The sequence below is a fragment of the Podarcis cretensis genome, assembly GCF_951804945.1.
Source record: "Podarcis cretensis genome assembly, chromosome: 17".
NCBI classification, from domain to species: Eukaryota; Metazoa; Chordata; class Lepidosauria; order Squamata; family Lacertidae; genus Podarcis; species Podarcis cretensis.
The window spans coordinates 11,793,188-11,808,404 of NC_137187.1; the positions used below are offsets into that span (position 1 = coordinate 11,793,188).

Sequence of the window (15,217 nt, forward strand, 5' to 3'; positions counted from 1 at the left end):
AGTATGAAACTAAAAATTTGACTATTGATATTTGGCTCCACGATTAGGACATATGCATATTTCATATTTTCTCAGGAATAGTATTTTAGTATCTATAATTCAGGTGGGGAAAAACAAGTATGGCTTGGGGAATGGAATGCCAATGATCAGGATCCTAAAAGGCCCTTGAGTTTTCTTGAGTGCCAACATTTATATGTACAGTTATGTACAACAAATATGTACAATTTTTTTTAAAAAACCCCCTCTGAAAAATGAATTATTTCATGATCTTCCCAAGACTGCCAATGAGATGTAGAAGCTTGGTAGTTAAGTGTGTAAACTACTCTGAATTAAATGTTGCGCTTTCCAAGTCCAGCAGTGGCATTTGTGGCTTCAACATGTTTCATTAGAAGCCTCCATCCAGTTTTGTGTGAATGTTATAGACATATGAAAGGGGGTCAAAGCGTTTTGTGAAGTTAAGATACTCAGCATTCCATATGAAGTATGCAATTCCACACCAATAACACAAAATGAGAAGGTCACAACACAAACTTTTACAGGTTTCTGCCCACAGCAATTCCTGTTGCAGACACAGAATGTTAGTTTTACAGAGTCTGACAAGTGCCATTGTTCGGAAAGGTTTTGTAGAGATTTGCCAAAGAAAGATATAGCAATTTCCTTCCTTTCCTTATCACTACACAACATTGCAAACCACTTCATTGCATTGTTCAGTGTCTCCCGATTCAAGGTTGTTGTTTTTTTAAAAAAATAAAATAAAATAAAATAAGAAGATTGACTCATGATAAGCAGAAAGAAGGGGAAGATTTTCTAAGGTGGTAGTGTAAGGGGAACTGGTTTGGGCAACTGAGAGGCAAATTATTAATTATTTAATAAATAAATATGATAAATAGAAATATTTTTGCTGAGTCAATTTTAATCTCATATTTCATTGCTCTTGTGATTTATGTAAGTAAGAATTAGTCTAACAATGCAATCTTAAAAACAATACAACAAGAGATTAACTGATGTTGAGGTACTCACACACATTTAAATCTGCCATTACGTACTGGTAAAGTAGTATGATAACTTTTAATAGATCTCCAAACTGTATATGTATCTCTCTAAAGAATACTGATCTATTTAGTAAAAGGATACGATATTTTCTGGAATGCCTTAGTTGAAATGCACAACCTACCTACAAAGGGTAGCAGTTTGGATTCAGTCTGGATCCAGTTTAAAAGTGAAGCCCTAAACATGCCTATTGAAAGTCCTATTGAATTCAATGGGGCTTATTCCCAGATAAGTGGATTTAGGATGACCACCAGTTTCAATTGAAATCAAGGGATATCCATTCAACTAATGTAGCCTAGATCACCCCAATGTTTTCAGAAAGTGGTGAGTTCTGGAATCATGTAGGTGTCACTTTCTAAACTGTTATACATTATTTACTTTGGAGTTAAAATCTGTTACTATCCTTGTTATATATTGGTAGTTGCTCCTGCTCTATTATTGCTTATAAGTAGGGATGAAAAGATTTGTTAATGTTGGTTCTTTCCATATCTCGTTTTTCCAATCTTAATTTGTTCTTCAGTTTTCTACAAGCTCAAGGCTCAGTGGTTTAGATCACAGCACAACCTGTGTCCCCTTTCATAAGATTTGGGTAAGTGCAAATTTCAAAGGATGGTTGTGATTTGGTTCCATCGTGTTTTCGAAAGTGAGAATTTGATAAATTCAGGTTTAAATTGGAACTGAATCTGATTTCTCCTCTATTCCTAATTGTAACTGATAAATGCTTTGAGAGAAATAAGGATGCAGAGATTATAAATGGCATATGACCTGCAATTCACGGGCAGCTGCTTAGTCACAAGAGTAATGTATCTTTGAGAGGTTAGAAAACGCCTCTTTGAGAGGTTAGAAAACAAAACAGCATTTGGGGTTGTTGTTTTTAACAATACATTTCAGTTAGTCTCATGACTTTGGGGGAAATCCTGCTGCTGCTGAAGTAAATGCTCAGCTACAACATGATTTTGTAGGAAACAGCTCTGCAGGCTCAGGTTTAAAACTAACCTGGTCTTGTGATCTTTGTCTCCAGCAGCTTAGTGTTAATGGACTAGAACACTAAAACTCCAGCTAGTGATAGGTTGTAAAATATCCTTAAAGACTTCTGTTTAGACCCATCTCTTAGAAGGGATTTTATTACAAAACAGATTATTTCCCAAGGAGAGCAATCTTAATTATCATATGAGAGCACAGTTGGTTAATATTCATTAGTATGTTGTGAAAAGAGGTGAATAAATCAAGGGACACATTTATAGACAGAAAGACAGTTTTGATGACACTATTGAGAACTGTAGGCACTTTGAACCATCATGGCTGAAGTTGAATGCAGGGAGCAGTGGACCAACCTGATCTGATGGATGTTTCCTCTCAAACATGCATTTGAATTGGAACAAAATTCCCTATTGGATTATGCGAGAGAGAGAGAGAGAGAGAAGGCGTTGAAGGTCCTCAAACCCAAAAAGTCATTTGAATAGAGCAAAGCCTCAAACCAAATAAATATCCAGAACCCTATTTAGATGCATGCATAAGGATGATGGAGAGATGCCAAATAACAGCAATGGGGATAGGTGGAAATTAGAATTTTGGAAGTATTTAATGGTAAGCATATGTGGCCATTCTGGAAATATTTCTGCACAGAAGTTATTTGCATTTCTTTAAATTGCATAAACATTACCATTTATTGACTTTCTGGTTTAATTGGCAAAGAAAGTGGAATAATGAGATGATTTTAAAGGCTTGATTCTAAATTTATACTTGGTAGTAAGTCTCACAGGGTAGGACCAATAAATATGCTTTAGACTGCAGCCATAAGAGATTAATGCTTTTGATACGCTTTTCCTTCTGTTTGCTCCCAGTTGATATGAGGCAGTAGCCAACAGCATTCTACTTTATAGCAGTATGTCATTTTGGCCTTGTAAAAGCTCCCCTATGCCCCATATTCAATCAGAAAACAAATCCACAATTGAAAGACGTTTTTTATTCATGTCCAATGACAATTGATAAAGATTCTCTGCTACTACAAAGTGATTTTGTGCTAATATCAGACAACTTAAGCATGATACAGAATATCGCACAATATCCTTCTAATGTGCAAGTTACCACATGCCTTTTAGAAGTCTCATAAATCATACGCAAATTATAGAACAGATGAAAGCAAGAAAAAGCTTTTATTTACCCCTGATATTTCAGGCTGAGATTGCAAAGCTGCTAACTTTACAATGTTTATATGGTTGTTCCTGCCATTTAAACAATTTATTTTAAGATTTACTTGTGATCGTCCAAAATCTGATGGTAGGCAATATTCCTAACCAAACGTTGCTTAGTAGTTTTCAACTGTTTGGATTTAACGTACCCAGCAATCTTGTGCTAATTCTGGGGAACATATGAACACTGAAAATAGTAGGAGGCACTTGGATGTTCCAAAGGGCTTGTTAATGGCTTTTCATCCTGATGTACAAACTATGGCTACATTAGATGGGCATTAACTTGTGAATACACACTGCTAGTAATAACCCCCAAGAGAGTACGAATCATTATATTTTAAAGCTATTTGATGATGTATTCCTTCCTGTGTGATTCCATTTCACCCCAGTACCCCATTAATACATTCAGAATGTTAAATGTGGGTGGGGGTTGCAGCAAAGTTGAAAGCAACAGACATACTCCTGCTAAAGTGTTTTTTTCCCTTAAGCTTTCTGATTTCATTCAAGCATGTGCCTAACTCCCCCACTGAAATCAGTGAAATTAAAGGTGCTTAATTTTGATTGGATTGCATCCTACCTTTGCAACACCAAGTAAAGATAAGGGAGAGCAGAATGGCTGTGATCTGCTACAGGAAACATACTATACAGTACTATTTTACACTGAATAGTGCATTGAAACACAACTAGATTACGGAAATTATATGCAGGGTATGTTTGAAGAATGAGACAAGAGTTATTGTCAGAGCAACTGCAAAAAAATGACCAGGAAGGGATCTGCAAATTCTGTAAAACATTTTGCTAGCAAGGGCTAACAGGTACATTATCATAGTACCTGAGGGCATAGAATCAGCCAGTCATGTACCACTGTAAGTTTCTAGCTCCAATGTTTAGATGCAAAAACAATGCCCAGGCATGGGTGGCTACATATATGTTATGACAAGCTTGACTTGTCAGTCTCCTGATACCATTGCTTGAGTAATAAGGACCCGTCTTATGCATCTGACTAAGTTGTTTTAAACTGTTTTTTTAAATATTGTGCTTTAATTGTTGCAACTGGGACCTTAGAGTGGAGGGGTGGGCAAATAATAATAATAATTAGTAATAATAACAATAACATTTTGTTGGCACAACAGTTTATATACCCCACCCTAAACATTTATTTTTCAGATCAACAATCTTTAGTTATGCTTAAAAGGAGATAAAACCCTGCTCAGCTGAAGCAGTACAGTGCAGGAGGCCTGAAAATAAACACCAACTGGAGAGACAGTAGAAAATACATCAGCTGCATATAATTGGATTGTATATTTATGATGGTAATTCCTTTCCGTTTACTCCAAGGTCATCCAAAGGTTGAACAACTGAATGACTTATTATACTCAAGACGTTTCTTATTGGTTAACATTTCCAAAACTCAAGAGACAGCAATTAAGGATAGGTAGGATGCAATTGCTGAGATCTACCACAATCTAGAGACCCAACCCTACTATTCTTGGTTCTGAAGGTGCAGGTAGGCCAAATGCACCAACACAATCTGTTTTTCATTTACAGTTTATGTTATCATTAATATATCTCTTCGAATGTGTGACAACTTCAATAAGATATTTTGCTACGTCACAAAGTCGAAGCACTGGAAGCAGATGAGGCCTTTAGAAATATGAGTTGGGGGGAACCCACAGATCCCAAAGCTGACCCTCGTTTTACTCCAAGGAAGCTTGCTCTGTGCCCCCCAAAACAGAGGATTCACACTCTTCAGTTAGGTAACCAGAATTCACACCTCCATTATTTCTCTACCCTCATAATTGCATTCATTCCCATTTGCTCTCAATGAATGAATGGGTGAATAGGCAGGCGCTGAATAGGCAGGATATGCTATTTAGGTGCTCAGACTTCTATTCAGGTAACAGCCTTCTTCTTTGTGAGATTGTACCGATAGTTGTCCCAGATGCTGTACAGTCTGACCTTGCCCTAGCCACCTGAACATGCTGTGCACTATTCACTGTAGGCTTCTGATCCCTGTTCAATCTTCTCCAAGCTCTGTGTAGGCAAATACTCTGGCTGCAACAAGGAAAATTGGGGAAGCAGCCATTTCTGGCAATAATTTTATAATAATCTATTTCAGGGATGGAGACCAATGAATCATCTAGCTGTTGCCATCCCTATCTCTGCTACAGATGAATAGATGCTGACTACGGTGGATGGGAATTGGAGTCCAACAACATATAGAGGAGCACAGATTCCCCATCCTTGATCTACTGCCTCCTGTGCAAGCCTTCTATTTAGCATGAGAGATATACAGAAAACAACACTTTCTCTTGATTAGAAATACAGTTCACAATCCATATCTTTGAGCATGTCTGACACTTCTTATGGGGGTTGACAGACAGACAAGGGGCTGAAAAAACACAGGACTAATTCAGAATAATTTTTTCCCCCTTGAAAAGCAGCAACAATGGAAAATTATTGACCTTTCTTGATTAGATAACGCTTATGTTGGAGCCGAGGGCTAAATGAGCAGGAAAAGTACACAGGCTGCATATAACATTTATAACTAGTCATACAGCACTTTCTCAACATGGATGGAAGACTTAAGTTTCCCTAGCTCGAATACTATGATGTATTATTTCTGCGTTCCTGCAGCTGTCTTGGTAAATTAGAGCCCACAGACTAGAGGTTAAAAATCCAGCGAGGAGTCTGGACTAGAATGAGATTCATGGAATGCAGGATTCAGTGAAGATTAGAATTCTTGAAAGCAAGGGAGGTTGGTGGTAGAATTTTCAGGACCCCGGACAGAGCTCAGCTTCAGGGCTCAACACTTTCGTTCTCAAGTGATCCATTTTATGTTCCCAGAGACTGGCTACACACTTTTCAGGTTCTACTTCCCTGCTGAGGTCAGAGCCTTCCCAACCTAGAGCCTAGCATTCTGTCAACTTTCCACAAGCAGCCACCTTGCCTACATTGTCACACTAGCACTGCAGAGTGCAATAGGTCCTTGGCAGGGAGTATGCTGGCTCTTTGATAGTAATGGGCTCAAGCACTGCAGTTTCTAGGGACCTAGGAGTGGAGGTCGTAGCGATATCTAGTTCTTAAACCCTATGTCTCCTCGGTCAGCAACAATGGCACCTCAGTCTATGTGTCTGGGTCACTGCTGATCTTGGGATCGTGACAGAAGCCAAGAGGCAGCTTTTACAGCTTCTCTTCCTGACATCATATGGAATCCACACAGGGAAAGTCATAGTAATTTTATTGTCCCAAACCTTGTTGCAGTCTAGAGAAATGTGTTTCGATAGAGTACAAGCTTAATCAAATCAGTCCCGAATTTCTAGCTGAGGCAAGTGTTTCGTGACTGTTTTTGCTCATGGCAGCAGGAACAATTAAATGGGATGCAATGGCATCTATGATTATTAAGAGGCAAACTGGCAGAGGAAGAAAGGCTTATTTCTAGCTTCCTCTCCTCAATTTCTGCTTTAAAGGTAACATACTTGCAGTGCACCAGAGTTATTAAATGGACCAAAGCAATGACAACATCAGTCAAGGACAAAGCTAAGAGAGAGTGTTCTCAGTGTCTTCATGCCATGGAAACAACCACCTTTTCCCACATTCCTAACTAATGGCTTCTCTGTCAAGCCAATATTGATGAAAAGGGAATATTTTTCTATGTTTTACACAGACTGATATTAGTCTCTCACTAAGATTGCTTGGATTAGGGATGGAGCAGAACGGCATTCAGTCTGATTTGAAGCATTCATTCTATTCCCAGTGGTGTTGCTGGTTTGCTTCCCAGTATTTGGAAGTTTGTTAAGTCTTTTCTGACCTGGACCAATCTGTACAAACTAATAATGACAATAAAATGATGCCCAGAACATAGTATTATTTTCTTTGCATATGAAGGCAAAAACCTGCTGCTTCTAAAACAAGGATAAATAAAAGCTCCTCTGCCATTATATCATTTGGTGGTATATAGCTCACAAATATCTCAGGGAGAAGGAGAGACCACTCTCTCCAAGATCTCAGTCCCATTTAGCATGCAGCTCGAAGGGCTAACTCTGCAGTGACATTTCAATCACCAACACTATTTTTTCTCTGAGACTGAAGCCCATTAGTGTTCTAAACTGGAGTACTTCCCAATGCTCGGTTGAAGCAAGCACTTTGCTGACAGTTAGGGGCATAATAAATCTTACCACAAAACTCAGGCTGATATTCTCTTAGATGATTAAATAGTTAGGGCCCAGGGAAAAAAACGACACAATTCAAGGGTTGCTTTTAACCCAGCTAACACATAAAAAATGAAAAGTGGCAGTATATCGCATACCTCCCCCTTCTTTCCATCCCCACTCCCCAAGAAGAATATGAAGTGCTGTCCCCATATTATAGCCTAATGCATAATTCAAAAAGCCAACTGTATTTAGGAGCAGACAGGCAGCTTCGCCTACCTTCAGAATGTCAAACAGCATATGTCTGATCTGAAGGCTTTTGAGTCACGTTTGTCTAGCACTGTTTGGAAAAATAAATGAAGCACAAATCCTGCAATACAGATTTATTCATTTTTATATCCCACCCTTCTTCCCAAACAGGATCACATGATGGCTAACATAAAACACTACACTAATCTTGAAAAAATAAAAATAAAACATGCTCAAAAACAACAGGAAAAAATACCCCCATAGCATCAATCTCTCCTCAAAAGACTGGGCAAATGGGTGAGTTTTCACATTGCACCTGAACATAGCTGGAGTGGGAAACTACCTGATTTTACCTGGGAGGGAGTTCCATAGGCAGAATCTCTCCCAATGATTCCAAAGTCTGGGTCAGAAGGTACTGAAAAAGTGCCCCTTCATGTAATTCGTTCTATGTAACAGAACTGCGGTGATAGTTTACATTCCAAAACTTTATTAGCCTCCAGCTAGGCATTTGTGGTGGGACGCAGGTGGCGCTGTGGTCTAAACCACTGAGATTCTTAGGCTTGCCAATCGGAAGGTTGGCGGTTCAAATCCCCACAACGGGGTGAGCTCCCATGGTTGCGTCCCAGCTCCTGCCAACCTAGCAGTTCAAAAGCACGTCAAAGTGCAAGTAGATAAATAGGTAGCACTCCGGCAGGAAGGTAAACGGCGTTTCCATGTGCTGCTCTGGTTTCACCAGAAGCGGCTTAGTCATACTGGCCACATGACCCAGAAAAACTGTCTGCGGAGAAACGTTGGCTCCCTTGTCCAGTAAAGCAAGATGAGAACCGCAACCCCAGAGTCGTTTGCAACTGGACTTAACTGTCAGGGGGCCTTTACCTTTTTACTCATTTGTGAACAAAGGACAATTCCTAGTTGTGTTACAGCATTGTTTTCAATGACTGTTACTCTTAACTGACACCTTTCCCATGAAAGTTCATCTGAAAAGATTTTTCCAGAACCCTTCGGTATTTCATTCATGTTTCTTGAACGCCTTTCTTAATCATAGTGCCACTAATTGTGCTTTAAAACTAACCAAGTCAATTGAGACTGCAGGAGGCTTGGGGAGAGAAGAACAATTGTGAGATCAATTACCCTTGTAGGCTGTGCATTAAAATTAAGCGGGATAAAAGCATTTGAGCTCATTTTCCGGCTGGATTGCAGGTTTTTCTCTCTCTAAAAGTCAACTGGTAACAAATGAAATGAAGGGGTGTTTATGCTGCTCTTCATGAATAGTGAATGTTTGTGCTGGCGCTACTGTCAGTCACAGTACTGTCTCACTATTTAAGAAGGAAGTTGCATACTGTATGACAGTATTGACATGATGGCTAATATAAAACAGTATGTTTTAGGACCCACATTTAATTGGAAAATTGAGGATTAATGCAGAAAATGCCTAAGGTGGAATCACTCATTCCAAAGTTCCCATAGGCAAAAAAATCCCCTCATATTTTCTTTTTCTATATACACTGAGCTTTTTAAAAATAAAAAAGTAGTAAGGGGGAGCAGTCAAACTTGTAATTGCCCAGCCTCTAGTTCTCAAGCAGTACAGTCCAGGATATATTGTTTGTGCAAAATAGCCCTGGGGTAGCTTAAAACGAGATGTGCACAATGTAAGGTTTGTGGGCAAACCTCTTGGATAATTCCAAATGGAGAAATGGCGGTATACGAAAAGTGTGATGCGAGCAAAGAGAAAAAAGATTAGGTTAACAGATGGGAATGCGTAGGGACTGAGCACATTGGCTATATAGCATAGTGAAAAAGAAGGCTGATCGCCGAAGAATTGATGCTTTTGAATTATGGTGCTGGAGGAGACTCAAGAGTCCCATGGACTGCAAGAAGATCAAACCTATCCATTCTGAAGGAAATCAGCCCTGAGTGCTCACTGGAAGGACAGATCCTGAAGCTGAGACTCCAATACTTTGGCCACCTCATGAGAAGAGAAGACTCCCTGGAAAAGACCCTGATGTTGGGAAAGACGGAGGGCACAAGGAGAAGGGGACGACAGAGGACAAGATGGTTGGACAGTGTTCTCAAAGCTACCAGCATGAGTTTGACCAAACTGCGGGAGGCAGTGGAAGACAGAAATGCCTGGCGTGCTCTGGTCCATGGGGTCACAAAGAGTCGGACACAACTAAACGACTAAACAACAACAATAGTGAAAAATGCTATGATCACAGAGAACCTGACCAAAAGAACCTGTGGTGGTACATGGACAGAAGGGTGGGGTAACAGAGCCTGAGCTGGAACCCAGATCAGTACTATTCTCTCAATGCCAAGCTCCACCAGCATTCCTCTAGTTTATAAAATACAAGCCAACCCCCCGCCCAAATCAATAACCTCTGTATTTGAATGAAACATGGGAACATATAAAGCTGCTTTACAATGAGAGAGATCAATGGACCACCTAGCCCTATGCGGTTGACACTGAAGGGCAATTTCCCAGCAGGATTCTCTCTCTGGAGATGCTGGGGCTGCATGAAAGGATGTGCTGTGCCACTGAGCTATGGGCCTCCCCCAAAATGTTTTCAAATTGTAGTTGCAGTCCTACTGATTGACACATAGGCTCTAAAATAGTGCAGATTATATATTTTATCCCTTCCTCCTTCAAACAGGAAATAACTTGGTGAAACCAAAAAGATTCCTATCCTACCGTTATCAATACAGCTAAGAAATCCAACAAAAGTTATTTTCTAAATCTATTTTTGATTCAAACAATTCTCTGATATCCAGCATATCATGCTACGTATCCCCCAATTAATAGTGGTAGTAATATACAGTAGTACCTCGGGTTAAGAACTTAATTTGTTCTGGAGGTCCGTTCTTAACCTGAAACTGTTCTTAACCTAAGGTACCACTTTAGCTAATGGGGCCTCCCGCTGCCACCGCACGATTTCTGTTCTCATCTTGAAGCAAAGTTCTTAACCCAAGGTACTATTTCCGGGTTAGCGGGGTCTGTAACCTGAAGTGTCTGTAACCTGAAGCGCCTGTAACATGAGGTACCACTGTATAGCTGTAGATGCAGAGAAACCATCAGGAATCTTAACTATAGTCATTTAAGCAACTACATTACCTCCTGCCCTCTTTTTGAGCATTGATGATCTATCTTTCCTTCTCATGAGAAAATGGCACAATGCATCATAATGTTAATGAAGTTCATGAGCTTAACTCTCCACTCCGCAAATGCTGCTATATTTTCTGTTTCACGCCCCAGCATGCTCTTAACTGAGCACTTGATGCAGGAGGTGGTGTGATGTGGGAAAAGCTTGATCAGATTGAAACCATCAAATTCCATGTACATCCCTACTCTTGAAAGTGGTATCTGTTTTATCACTTTGGGCTTCAGCTACTGCAGTGTCAGGTACTGAGATATATCATCTAACCTACACAGCTAACTATGTCAATATTCAGCTCTGACTTTTTGTTGTTGTTTGAACTGCATCCAACAAATCAATTTCCAAAACAGAGTCAAAATAAAAATATAAATCCTGAGAGTCAAATACCCTGGGGAAATCGCAGATGACATCTGAAAGTATAGGTGAGTTTTCTAGGTAGCAAGAAAACTTGCTTTTTGTGTACATTTTGACCACAAAGGTACAAAATGTTACTAACCCACATCCCCCCCTTGCACATCTGCCATTCTTGTCTATGTTGAGTATTTGGGGCTTAAACTAAAGTAAAACAACATGATAATCAATGATCAGGAAAATGGGCATTTAAAAGCATGAATGAAAGTTTCAAACATTTTTGCCTCGTGACCTTCATCACACACACACACACACACACATTATAATATAACACAAGTTTTACCTCAATACATGTTAATTATATTCCATACCCTTGTTCCCATTTTTATTAACACAAAGAGGGATCTATACATCAATTTTCAGTTAACTAGCATTGAAAAATACTTTGTGCTAACATATTGATTGCTTCTTTGATCCTGAAATACTGCTTCTCTTTAAACATAATGGAATATACCTATAGCCATAGATCACTAAAATTACACGGATGAAGGATCTACAAATTGGGAATATTGTTATTGATATCTTGAAAAATTCTATTAGCAATGAAACTAAGTTGATTCCCTGCAAGGTACTAAAGTAATGTCAGGGCTTGGAATGTTCTGACAGAGGAGATATGAAGGAAATATAATGATGTAATGACAGAGGGGGATGGTATTGTAATGGAGGGTGAATTCCTTTTCCTGGTGCTCAATAAATCATGTGTTATAGCTGGAACTTCATTAGTGATGGTGTGTGAGAAAAGAAACTAAAGTTTATTTGGTACTACAAAATGATTCTCCATGCACCTTGCTGAATCTAGGCTAGAAGAAAGAGACAGTGTTAGGTGATGCCTGATGGATGAGCGTTTTATCTTTCCCTCCACACAGTAAAAAATAGCATGGGAAACATAATATTATCACATACTATGCTACCTGAGGAAGTCAACCACAGTGGAAAGGGGTGGTGGTGTAAAACTAGGGCTGGTTTTGTGTCTGATGCAAATAGCTTCTGATAGTTTAACAGATTGTCAGGATGTTTGTGTGCCAGATCCTCAATTCAGGTTTCTCTGGATCCCTTCTCCCATTCTCCAATCCAGAGCTTACTTCTTCTAAATTCCAGTGTTCTTCTTTTTCCTCTTTTCAGTATATTTGTGTGGTATTTTAGCATCTACATAAAACTGATCAGGAAGGCTGCCTGGACGTTTGTGTCATCGTATGCAGATAATCATCTGCCTCTCCATCACAATCCAAGGAAAATGTTCATTTTTAAAAATAGCTGTTTGGTGTCAGTAATGGATGTGTTGTCTCTGGATAAGACAGAAAAGCTCCTGATCAGTAGAAATGTAGTTCAAAGAATTGGAATTTATTGTGTTTTGGATGGATTGCATTTTTTAAAAAAATCAACTTTATAGTTTGTATGTATTCCTGAATGAACTCCTGCAACTTTGGAACTGGCCAGAATACTTCGGCAGTGGCCTGAACACTTTCGTCCATCTGAGGCTGCTGTATCAACTACATCATTCCTAGAGGTGTCATCTTTTGTCATGATGGAGATGACTTTGATGGCTGCTCAGAAACTTAGGCTGGTTCAGAATGCTGCAGCAAGGCTGCTGACTGGCATCACCAGTTTTAGGTAGGAGGTTAAATTTAATTTTGCACTATACTTATGTATTAAACCTGGATTATTTCCTTTTGTAATATTTAATTTATTCTATATATTTCAATTGTTTTGTCATATTTGAATGTATTGGTAAATTCTGTATACTGTTTTTTTCTCCCCCAGCTCGCTGTTTTATATTTTGATAACTAGATGTTTGTTATAAGCTGCTTTGGGGACAGCTCAATATGGAAAGGTAAACAATAAACAAACAAAAACAGAAAACCTAAGCCAAAACAATTAAATATGCATTTTAATCTGAATATGTTTTTAGCTGGTTACCATTGTCTGACTTTTTGTCTACATTTAACTTGGTAGTCAATATTTTTACTGTGTTATTGCTTACTACATTCATTGTAATATTGGTTTTTTATTGTTGTTAGCTGTCATTGCCATTTTACATGAAAATGCAGGCTTTAATATTCAATAAATAAAATAAATAAACATTGAATAGCTTATCCTAATGTTATACAAAATTATATGCATTTTCAAATAAATGTACATATACATAAGTGGCATTTAATAGGCAGTAGCCAAAATGTGATGTGCATATATTAGCTTGGCTTCTGCTGCTGGGAATCTGCCAAATATCATCATATTTGAACATGTGTGACAGTCCACATGTTGGATTACCAAATGGTACCTAGAATGATTTGCTAAATGAACAGAATGTTTTAATTCATCCTGCATCTCTGATGCATTCACCAAATATGCCTTCTCTTTTCTAATGCTCTTTTAACTAAGTAATCAAGCTAAATGTACATCATTCACAATTTATTCCTCCACCTGGAAGTCAGGCCTCTATAAAAGCATCGCTTTGCACATCTGGTAAAGTCACCAGGAGCTTATACTGTCTAATTGTGGTTAAAGGATATACAACAAATTTGTGAAGTCAATAACACCAGTTTTGCATGAATGACAGTTAATTAAAAACTGAGAAAGGGTGGGGTGGGAAAGATTAATAGAAGTCTTACAAAGAAAAGTGAGGAATCTCATTTCTCGGATATTTAGCACAGAATAGAAATCACATTTCAAAAAGAAGTCAATTAACTCATGAGTTTTAAGGTCATAAATTATCTTTTATTGGCTTCTGCCTGAAGGAAGAGTCTGAGAGATGTAGCCAGGCTTAGGGAATGCAGGGAGCCTTGCTTGGAACACCAAGTTTGTTGCCTGGGCTCTGTCCGTGGTCCTGAAAGTCCTACCACCAACCTCCCTTACTTTCAGGATTTGGAATCTTGACTAAATTCTGCCTGTCTTCTCATTTTGGTCCAGATTTCCAGAATTCCGACCTGCCTATGAACTCATGATTATCATTGCGATCATCACCATCAGATTTCTTACCTGCCCTTCACTATAAGGTGACAATAATGCAAAAATACAATACTAAAATTAATTAAAACAAATTATAGTCAAACTAATGGGGTGGGCTGTAAAATACAGCAATCCCTCATTTTATGCACATGATTTCCATCACACATGCATGATTTCCATCACACATGACTGAAGGCAGGCTGGTTGAAATTGTGCAAGTCCCCAGCAAGGTGGAGAGCTTAAAAGCTCTTATCATGCACCTTACCCAGCAAGGTGGAGAGCTTTTAAGCCCTCTGCCTTGCTTGCTGGGCAAGGCCCACTCAGTGTACTGGATCTGTGAGCGCTGAGAATGCTTCCACTCTCCCCTTCACCTGTCCGTCATGGGGAAGCTATAAGGGTTTGGGTATACACAATTTTCATGTAATACATGGAACAGAACCCCTGTGTAAGCTGCATATACATCTCAGAAGTTAAATGTGGCAAGTCTTCTGCATGCGACAAAAACTGCATAATGAGGATGCTAGCTGTACCTCTGTACCTCCACAGGTTAGGGACTGCCATTTTTTTAATGGGAAAAAAAATCCCTCACTTTCAAAATACCATCTTTGTCAGCAGTCTAACTTAGCTGTTGTGAAAAAACTGTAAACATCACAGCAGAGACCTAGTTCTAGTACCTTCATGTAGATTTCAGCTAAGACCTTAGAAAAATCAAGCCATTTTAAGACGCTGGGTTTGTGTGGTTGAGAAACATTTGCATATACCTGGTGCCTTCTATTCCCCTTTGATGTGTCTCATCATCAGAATTAATTGACTGGTGAAAGAGTAACAGCAAAGACTCTAATCAGAGCTGGGATTTGTTTTGCATGTCGCATGCCACTGCATACTACATGAATGAGCCATTGCTGGTTTCCCTTTATCTCAAAAATGATCTGCTACTAAATGATTGAAAACCATATCCCATGAATCACCAATGTACAAATTGTTGAGAAAAAGTCATATACAGTTAGTAGAAGAGGAACAAATATTATAAAGAATGAAAGATCATTAATGTAGTGTCAGTAAAACT

General features: G+C 38.9%; 1 protein-coding gene and 1 long non-coding RNA gene across 9 annotated transcripts in view; one reads left to right on the forward strand and one right to left on the reverse strand.

The window, feature by feature from the left end:
- Window positions 1–7,093, forward strand: part of LOC307206586 — a 34,315-nt gene extending 27,222 nt beyond the window's left edge. The window contains exon 2 of the long non-coding RNA XR_013834387.1: window positions 4,581–7,093. This is a non-coding gene — a long non-coding RNA (uncharacterized lncRNA). The remainder of the gene's footprint in view (window positions 1–4,580) is intronic.
- Window positions 1–15,217, reverse strand: part of NRG1 (neuregulin 1) — a 521,720-nt gene that overhangs the window by 65,188 nt on the left and 441,315 nt on the right. The gene's annotated exons all lie outside the window — the stretch shown is intronic.